This window comes from Zea mays, chromosome 5 (assembly GCF_902167145.1).
Source record: "Zea mays cultivar B73 chromosome 5, Zm-B73-REFERENCE-NAM-5.0, whole genome shotgun sequence".
NCBI lineage: Eukaryota > Viridiplantae > Streptophyta > Magnoliopsida > Poales > Poaceae > Zea > Zea mays.
Genome location: NC_050100.1, coordinates 156320517 through 156331218, shown reverse-complemented (window position 1 = coordinate 156331218; position 10702 = coordinate 156320517). Strand labels below are relative to the sequence as shown.

At 47.4% G+C, this 10702-nt stretch overlaps 1 long non-coding RNA gene across 1 annotated transcript; it reads right to left on the bottom strand.

Moving 5' to 3' along the window:
- Nucleotides 1-8332: 8332 nt before the first annotated feature.
- Nucleotides 8333-9428, bottom strand: LOC109939550 (uncharacterized). The gene is made up of 2 exons (XR_002262030.2): nt 8547-9428; nt 8333-8451 (listed from the first exon to the last, which is right to left on the bottom strand). It is a non-coding gene; the product is annotated as an uncharacterized lncRNA (long non-coding RNA).
- Between the last annotated feature and the right edge of the window lie 1274 nt (nt 9429-10702).

The window sequence follows — 10702 nt, the reverse complement described above, 5'->3', positions numbered from 1 at the left end:
CTTCAACAGTTCGGTCATTGGTTTGGCAATTCTGGAGAAATCTGGAATGAATCGTCGATAATACCCTGCCAATCCTAGAAAACTCCGAATCTGTCTCACCGTGGTAGGAGATTTCCAATCCATTACTTCTTGTACCTTCTCAGGATCAACTGATATCCCATCTTGAGAAATTGTGTGACCCAAGAATTTAATTTTCTTCAGCCAGAATTCACACTTAGACAACTTAGCATACAACTGATGGTCACGCAGTCTCTGAAGTACATTATGCAAATGTTTAGTGTGCTCAGCTTCATTCTTGGAATAAACCAGAATATCATCAATGAAAACCACCACGAATTTGTCCAGCTCTGGCATGAATACGGAGTTCATCAGGTACATGAAATAAGCCGGGGCATTGGTCAGCCCAAAAGACATCACCAAGAATTCATAGAGCCCATATCTGGTAGAAAAAGCTGTCTTGAGAATATCGCTGGCACGGATCTTGATCTGATGGTAGCCCGAGCGAAGGTCTATCTTGGAGAACACTTTGGCTCCCACCAACTGATCAAACAAAACATCAATGCGGGGCAGCGGGTATTTGTTCTTGATGGTCACCGCATTGAGAGGGCGGTAATCAACACACATTCTCAAACTCTCATCCTTTTTCTTCACAAATAAGGCCGGACATCCCCACGGTGAAGTACTTGGGCGAATGAACCCCTTGTCCAACAACTCTTGCAGTTGCTTCTTCAATTCTGCCTATTCCGCTGGAGGCATCCTATAGGGTCTCTTGGATATAGGAGCAGTTCCGGGTTGCAATTCAATTGCGAACTCAAGGTCTCTATCAGGTGGCATCCCTGGCAATTCGTCAGGAAAGACATCTGGGTAGTCACAGACTACTGGGATTCTTTCAACCGGTGACTCTATCAAAGTGAATGCACTAGAACTGGTACAACCCTGATCAGGAAAAAATAAAGTAGTCTCGCCATAAGTAGGGGAGTGAATCTCAATGGCCCTTGCTGCAATATCCAATACTGCCTAATGCCTGGATAACCAATCAGTTCCCAATATGATGTCCACGCTATCCAATCCTAAGATGAGAAGGGTGGTTCTAATCACAAGACTACCCAATTTTACAGGCACTTGCCGGTTGATTTGATAGGTGGCAACCCTGCCTCCTGGTGTTGAAATTGTAATACCCCCATCGGTGTGGTGAAAAGGTAATTGGCACTTGGCACTAAATTTGGCACTTATAAAACTGTGTGATGCACCAGAATCAAAAAGAATAATAGCAGGATAATTCAAAACTGAAAAGATACCAGTCATGACGGGTGCTCCCTCTGGAATGTCAGCCATGGTGGTGAAGTTCAATCTGCCTTGCCTCACTTGCACCTTCTGTCTCTTGCCTTGATTCTGGTTGGCATTCTGTCCCTGCCTCTGGTGGTTTCTGGGGCAATTCTTAGCATAATGCCCGGTGTTACCACAAGTGAAACACTTGTTGTCATTGGCCTGGCGGTATTGCTGCTGCTGTTGATTGTTCCTCTGAGCTGGAAACTGGGTGCGGTTGGGTGCCTGCTGCTGCTGTGGTTGGATCACCCAACATCCTTGCTGCTGCTGGGGTCCTCTGTTCTGAGTGTCAGACACGATCCTGAAGCGCTGTGGCTGAGCTGAGGGTCCTGCCACAGGGGTCTTCCTCTTCTTTTCTGCCTGACGAGCTGTGATACAGTCCTCCTGAGAAATGGCCATGTTGACTAACTCATTATAGCTGTTGGCCCTGACTGTGTTGAGACGGTCACGGAGCTGAGTGCTGAGCCCCCTCCTGAACCTGTCCCTCTTCTTCTCGTCGGTGTCTGCATGATATCCCGCATACTGGCATAGGTCATTGAAGGCCTGAGCATACTGTAACACTGTCCGGTTCCCTTGAGTGAGTGCCAAAAACTCGTTGAGCTTGCGGTCCATAATGCCCGCTGGTATATGGTGCCCCCTGAAAGCTGCCTTGAACTCTCTCCATTCCACCTCTCAGTCATCTGGCTGCATAGCAAGAAAATGGTCCCACCATGTCCGCGCGGGTCCGTGAAGCTGCTGGGTGGTGAACCTGACCTTAGTCACCTCTGAACAAACTCCATGGAGTAGCGGGAATTTGGATTTTACTACTCTCAACCATACATCAGCATCAAGGGGGTCCTCTACCCTGGTGAACAATGGTGGCTGGGTACTGAGGAACTCCTGATAAGTGGCTGCTGCGGGGTGACGCTGATGATCACCACCACCATAGTGCTGAGGTGGTGGCTGACGCTGAGCTAGCTGTCTCAAGATCTCGTTCTTCTGAGCCATCAGCTCCTGCAGAGTAGGAGGCGGCGGCGGTGGTGGAGGAACGCGCTCATTTTGACCACGACGCGCTCTTCCTGCCATCTGAAAAATCATATATATATTTTCAATATCACAATTCTGAGGTTCAAGGTTCAATCGTGGTGAAAGAGTCAAAAGGGCAAAACCAATATATTTTTGCATAATTATAAAAGATTCCACATTGTCCAAACTTTCCCCCTTAAATTAAGATTGACAGCATTCACCAACCATGCTTCCAAAAGAGTTTATCACGATTACATCAATAGTCCAAAAGACTCAACTCTATCTAGCCTAGTACCCCAAGGGTGCAAAAGATAAGCTAGCTTCGAGGAGTCCTACCATCACAGACTTCTAACTCTATCCTTGCGACCTAGTGAGCAAACGAGGCAACACTCGACTCGGGGGAAGGTGGTCTCCCTGAGCCAGCAGTATCCAAACTGGAGGTAGGCTCCTCCCCTCCCTCGATGTCGACATCCTAGTTGGCCTCCATGTCTTGGATCTCCTGGTGGTGCATATCCAGGTGCTGGTTAGCCTCTGCAAGCTGCTGCTGGGTGTTGATCAACTGATCCTCGAGAACCTCGATGGTGTTCTCCCTCGTTCCCACTAGTTCCTCAAGCTCTTGGATCTCATTTGACAGTTGCTCCACTTGTAAGTCCTTTTCCACCATCTCAGTGGACAAGTCAACCACAAGTTCCTCTCTGTTATCCAAGTGATCTTGGTCGCCTCCAACAATGCCATCAGATGGGACATTGCCTCACCACGCATCACTTGCAGACGATACAGGGCATTCATGCACCGCACCGTTAAGTGAGCAGTCTGACCTGGGTAGATAGCCCATATATCCTTGGCATGCTCCACTCGATCCTTCCACATTGGGTCGTCCTCCTTTTTCGCAGGGAACAAACCAATGGGGTGAGTGGACAGCTCCAAGGGGTGGAATCCGCAGAAGGTGGTCAGTCCGTGAAGAGCAATCGCCTCGATAGTATCCTCAGCCCGGTATCCAAAGGACTCAGAGTCCAGCGAACGCCAGCCTGGCTGCAGGGGATGAGGTTCTAGGGTCATCCTCACCCTACAGTGGGGCACTCGGTGCTTCTCGAACAACTGCACCGCGTACTGAGGAGGCGTCATGTAACCAGCTCCCTGAAGTACCTCCCACAAAATACGGGGGAAACCCTCCCGTGCAAGTCCGTCAGTGTGGGGCTGTGCATTCCCTTCGTCCGAGGATCCGTGAGAAGTCATCTGTGTACGGTTAAGCATAAGTAAAAGAAAAAGAATAATAGAAAGAAAAAGGGATCACAACTCAGCCTCTCTATAACTACGACAATGGTACTGGGTACTTAGTTTGCCATCATTTTGTATTAAAGTTCCTACCCAATTATCCATTAGTTTAATTAAGGATGCATGCATGCTCGTCCTGAACGACCTCACATCAACTTAGAGGGAATAGGGAAGAACTCCCATCCCTTATAGTAGCCGATAGGGCTTACTCAAATATCCACCTAGCTACCCCTCTATTGTCCTAAGGCTTCACGTCCTAGGTCTATCCTTATCGTCCAGACGATCTATCCAACATTTGTTTCTAACCAGTTTTACCTTGAAAAAGGATGGTGTTTATAGTTTATTGATTCCTCTGTGGTGGTACGAGCTCCGATACCAGCTGTGGCGGAACTACCCGAATTATTCCAACCTTAGTGCCTAAGTCCCGCCTTAGAGGCTAGACCACACTTAAATGGGAATAACCCGTCAATCCCTCGGATCTAGTCCGACGAGGCCACTGACAGGATCAAGTACCACAGTCTCACTCGATGGTGAGTCACAGAGCAAATACAATAAAGCATAAAACCATACATTAAAGAGTATTAAACTTATTACATCATCATCGGGGTTTTAGCAAAAGTAGTCATCATTGTTCGAAGTGCAGCAGAATAAAACTAACGATAATTAAACAGAGAGATGGGGAAGCCTGTCCCATCACTCCTCATGCTCCTCCTCAGCCGAGGCAGGGTCCCACTCGACAGTCCAACCCGGTGGCAAGATGGATGGCCAAGTCACTCCAGCATCCATGTCCTCCAGAGAACCTGTAAAATTATGCCACAAGCAAGGCTGAGTATACTAATACTCAGCTAGACTTACCCGGTGTGAGGAGTCTACTCCTCTACCTCTAGACATGCAGGTGTTTGGCTGTGGGTTTGGTTGCCAAAAGCACTGTTTTAGCTTTGTCAAGTTTTAGTGACTCTCTTAAGACTAGATGTGTACTATCTACTCATTCATGGTAGCAACAAATTAAGCAATCAACATCTTTTGTCACATCATTACATTTCCACTTGTTACTCAATGTAGTAGCATGAATCAAGCAGTCTCATTAGTTGCGTGAAGCAGACGATTCGAATCAAGTTTTTAAACCTTGCAAGGTAAACCTAAACACACGACGTGGCGAGGCACTCCGTCCACACACACATCAATCGTCCCCATCGATTACCTGGCAACAGAAAGGGGCTCACCGCCTTGGCGTACAATGCCTCACTGACCCCGACTGCCGTCGTGCAGTGACCGCACTTGTACCCACCATAACAGGAATGGGAGACCACGTCTTAGGTCGCGTGAGGAGGGCAATTTGTGGGCAGGTTCGCTCAGGTACTAGGCTTACCGACTTACCATATTTCTCGGTATGTGCTTAGTACGTTCAAACGCTTGACACACGGTACCACACCTTAATCCTTATTCCAATTTTCATCTCGTGGACAACCAATCCCCATGGATTGTTGTCCACAAACCAACATCATTATGATATGAAAGTGGGTACAACCAATTCCTGACCTCGCGCGAGTGCTAGAAAAATTACTCGACTTCTACCGAGATCCCTAATTAGTAAAGCAGCTACTCGACCTAGCATACTAGTATTCATCACAAAAGGATTCCTGAGATCATGCATCTAGGGTTTCAAACAACTCCTACACTTAAGTGCACATTCAATCCTACAATCATTAAGTGTAGAAAAATAGCATAATAAACAGGTTATGCATAAAACTGGGGCTTGCCTTCCAAAGCTGGGGCAGGCAGATCCTCTGGGGCACGCTCTGGTGCTTGATCCGGGGCTACCTCCTGAGCAGCTCCTTGCTCCGGCACGAGGACGTACTCTCCGTCAGCGAGGTTGCAATCTATCGAATGCAATGAATAAGAATATGTATGCCATGATTATGCAGGATTTAGCAAACATTATGCTAAGTGAAAGAAAACTAAGTTAGTTTAGTAACTTAGGGTTTTCTTGGTCATACGTGGCTCTTAGTGGTGTATGCTTATCAATTTGGGTTTGGGTTTTGTTAGGGATAAGCATAGTGGATTGTATTTCCCTTAGATATTTTAGTGGGCAATAATAGGGGTTTTGCTGGTTGGGTTAGAGTGACATTAATCTCCATTATTAATTTCCCTTTTCTTTTTCTATTTATGCTTTTAGGGTGGGTTTGAACTACAACTGTGATTTAAATTTTTCTAAAAATTCTGTAAAAATTACAGTGGGTTACTATTGACACTGTAGTCGGTCCTGTAAATTTGGGGTCCAGAAAAATTAGAATATGCCCTGGACAAAAATAACAAAATCTAGGGCAAAGGGGTCACTTTGCACTACCACTCTTATCTAGGGGTGGGTTCTATACTAAGAGTCATTTTTGCTGGTATCTATAGGCAATAACATGCTTCTGTGCCAAAAATAACATAAGGTTACTTAGTGGTTATTTAGTTATGATTTTCTAAAGTTTAATGCTAAAAAGGCACTTACTATTATCTTGCTAATTGAAAAATGTCAAACAACAGATTTATATTTTTCCTATCTTCTTAATAACAAAACATAAGTTATCCCAAGTTTTGGAGTGTTTTCTCTTTGGGGTTATTTTTCTAGGGTTTTTCTAAGTTCTCCTTGTTTTCCTAAAATAAAATGTATCTCATTTATTTTATACTAAACAAGGGTATAATCAATTTTTCTAGTGAACTATACTTAATAAGTAAACTAACAAAAATATGGGTGCTCCCTGGTTTTTTACTTAAACTACCTTTACTATTTTCTCTAACTTTAGGCTAAAAATGATTTAAATGGTAAACTCTACCTTAACTTGGTGTACAGAAGGGTTTATTATTTTTAAACAGGTTAGGAAGTGATTAAGTTTTTCTCTGAATTTTCTGAACCCCAGTCAAATAGTGTAGCTATTTTTCCTTATTTCTTTTAGCTTTTGACCAGTTAATCATTTAAATCAAAACTTGAAAGTATTTTGTAACACTTAGGGGTTTTATATTTTTTCTAAGTAGTTTATATTATTTAGGATCTGGCAAAATTGGTTTGACTCGATTTGGGTAAACCAAATTGAAGTTATGAATTTTCCAAGTTCTATTTGGAGTTAATTCAGAATAATTTAAAATGTTTCCTGGAAAACTACTTTGCACCGAAGACCCTGGGTTCTTCCTAAACTAATCCTTTCATTTATACCCCTGCGCTACTATTCCCCTGAGTCACTGACAGCGCACAAAACCCCCTGACCTTTTCTTCTTCTTCCCCGAGGTCCCTCCCCTTATGCAAACAGTACCCGCGGGAAAGAAAAGGGCGGCGCCGCTTACCGGCGGTGAGAGAGGTCCGGCGAGGGGCGGGGTTGGCTTCTGGAGGTCCTGGCGGTCACAGTGAGGTACGGCTCGACGGCGGTGGTGGTCGGAATCGGTCGGTCCACGTGCGCAGGCGGGTGATCTCATCGGCAGCGAGTGCTCCGGCTTAACCACGGCGATCTAGTTCAATTAAATGGCACGATGAGCTCCACGGGATGACGTAGAGGCTATGTGCGCAAGGAATCGAAGAATGGGGCAGAGATTTACCCGGTCTACGTTCACCGGCGGTCGGGTGAAGTCCGGCGACCGTGGACTGGCTTCTCCGGCGAAGCAAAGTCCGATTCCTAGCTCGGGGAGCTTCACCGAGGCATGCACGGTCTCTTCCGAGGGTCGGGCGTGGCTGGGAAGGGCTCTGCTGGCCGGTCTACGATGGCGGGGGATCAGGTGGCCGCGGGCACGCCGTTTGCAGGGCAACGCCGGTGGTTTCTGGCTCCGGTGAGGTCGAGCGTGCGCGGAGGAGTACGGTCGACGCCTGAGGGGGCTTTATAGGCACGGGCGCGAGCAGGGGACACGGGCACGGCTTGGCGCGGCGCGGGGCGCGTGGGGTCGGGCGCGGGCGTGCTCTGGCGCGCTCAGAGCGCGTCGAACACGTGGAAGTGTTCTTCTACCCGTGTTCAACAGCTCGCCGAGATCGCAAGCGTGCAAATCTTGGCAAAAATCCGGCGCAGACCTCCTCCTGGCACCTAGGGCTGTCTCTTGTATGTGAGTCCCCATGACAGATGTGCCCTAGGTAGGGAGATATGCGGACGCCAAATCTGGCTTGTCCCTCTGCCCACCTCGCGACAAAAGCCATGCCAAATCATGTCAAACGTCTTGGGCTCGGTTTCAACTTTTTCCAGTGGGTGCCTTAGGTGGTATGACACATTTTTGGTATACAACTCAAGTGGTTTTGGTGCCATTTACTAAGTGAACACGGTGGATCTTTAGATTAGGTTCAAAATTTGACTTAGGAAGATTTAGAGAGCTCTAGCTCTCTCTCCACTTAAGGAATGGATTTGGGGTTTTTAAGGAGGTCTTTTTGTAATGTTTTCTGTCTACATTTTGTAGATTATAATGTTACTTAAACTTTGGCTAAAGGTTAACTCATGATTTGCACATTTGCTTAACCTTCCCCCCTTTACCTGGGTTTTGGGAGTTAAGAGCTTAAGAAGGGTCTAGGGTTTAATCCTCTCTTGCCCAAGGTGATAATTGCACAAAGGCTTGGGTAATGCTTTTGGTCATTAACATTCTTGGCTAATACATGGTTCCCAAGGTTTTATGTTCTCCTCCTCAAGTTTCTTCCACATGATCACAGTCATTAGTGCATAGATGTGCCATGGCCATGGTAACACCTGGGGTGTTACATAACCCATCGGCTTACCACGACCAAAACAATTTGATAATCACAAATCGACGATGAATCTTGGTTCAGACTTTCCATCGAACACTTGGCAGGGGTTGTGCTCGAACTGTCTTCACCACACATTCATGGGATGCCTTTACTTGCAAATCACACATAGACACATAAATACACAGCTAGCAAAGTCGGTGCCGGATGAGAAACTAAATAGAGTAAGAACTTTGGGTCTCACCGATGCGAACACAAAGCGTGGATGGCGTGCAGAGCTGGTGGGGTCTCTGCGACAATGGGAGCGAAGATGTAAGGCGAATTCGATGGCAGAGACGAGATCAACGACGCCACCTGAGGGCGAACTACGAGGCATGGATATCTATGTCTGGAGTGGCGAGCGCCGCTATCCACTGGGTGGGGCAAACAGCGAATAGGTGGAGCGCGTCGAGGAACTAGACTCCCAAGGTCGGCGACGGAAGGAGCAGGGAGATCAAGCATGCGAGCCGAGGGAGAGGCAAGGTCGCGCAACGAATTTTGAGGTGGAGCTGCCAGCTTGAAGAGGGGCGCGGCATGGAGTCATCACAGAGCTCCAAGCTGACGGCCACCATGGCTGGAGCAGAGAGGGACTCGGCTGGAAGATGGAGCAGGACACATGACAGCTTGCGGTCGGGCTCAGAGACAGCTTCCAGGGGAGGAGCTCGACGTGGACAAGGCATGACTCGCCGGACGAGCTCGAGGGGGCGTACGCCCATGGCTGGCAGGAGCGGCGACGCGGTGGGGCTTGCAGGGGAAGCCTATGCTCATTCTTCGGAGCTCCAAGACAAGGCACGGTGGCGAGGCTTGGCCCTAGGTGTTGGGGAAGTGGGTGCCATGGCCGATGCTGGAAAGGGCAATGCAGCGGCACTGGCCACCAGCGAGGACGCGACCTGGTGGAGGTCCGAGCAGGGGACGACACAATGACCTGGGCAAGATTGGGGCTGGGGCAAGCGACATGGTGGCCTGAGGTAGTGGCTGGTGTGAGCTTGGTGCTTGGCGGCCAGAGGAGCACGCACGCACGCGCCCGATGGGAAGGGAGAGGCGGCTCTGCGAGAATGAGGGAGAGAGAAGCGACATTGGCAGCTTCAAGGAGATAATGGGGCAGCGTGGATAAGGAGGAGAGGAGGTCTGAGTGGTGGGTAGGATTAGGATAGCAGAGATATTTTGGCTTTTTCTTCTTCTTCTTTTTTAACACGATTATGAGATTAGAATTAAAAAGAGACATAAACAAGTTGGACTGGAACAATATTAGATACAAAATTTAGATAGAATTTGATTTGATGAATACTCAGATAAATTTTTATCAGTTATTTATATCTAAAGATTTGAACCTATGTGAGAAACACATGGGCCGAACCAAATGAGATCGGCTTCTATATTTTAAGGTTGTATTTGATCCGGTCAAAAATTTGATGAACTTCACCTGTTGTCGAACATTAAATTTCTTTGCGATTGATATTTTGTTGGAAAACAAATCCCATTATAAACTCTCAGACACGTTTTCTCGGTTAACGTGCACGATCTAGATTACAAAAAAATCCACACACTCTCCAATTTTACTTTTTCTTACTCAAGCGATACATTCGATCTAGATTATAGAAATCACACGTCTTTCTAAAATTGCATTAACTTACTCAATTAGTTTTTAATTAGGAACAAGACCCAATAACTCACAGAATAATTATGTTCCGAATCTCACGAAACACTTAGATTAGTCCAAATAGATAGAGAGATGATATCGAAATCATAATAGGTGAAGATGATTAGGGCATAGAGACCAAAATTCTCACCGATAATTCTTGCTTACGTCCATAGTCATGGTCGAATGGGAAATAAACACCTAGGGTGTTACAGCTGCCTGATATCACAATTCGCCAAGGTCAAAAAAGAGTTCACACTTACATATCGCAGTTGCTGCGCGACACATGCTGCTACGCCATCGGCTGCAGCAGCTAAAGCGACTTCGCTTCCGCCATCGGCAGTGGCGCAAAATTTCAACCATGGGTCCAGCGAGGTCCCGGCATCACCCTTCTCTAGACTCCCCGGGCCGGCAGGCACCTTCGACGACGCCACCCCTAGTCGCCCAGCCTCCGCCCCTACACCACAAACAAGTTAGCAAAAATAGAATCATCCCGCCTAAAAGCATAAGTCATTCCACTTACCAATAAGCGGCAGTCTGGTCTGGGCGTCGAACATGGTTACACCACGCACCAGGTAATCATCCACGGACAACTCCTGCCCTGTTCCCCCGGTCTTCGACACCACCGTTTCAATAACGTGCGGCGGCGAAGATGGCTTCGCAGCCACTACTGGCGCCGGGGGGGGGGGGGGCATCATCGCAGATGGAGCGGCCCCCTCGCA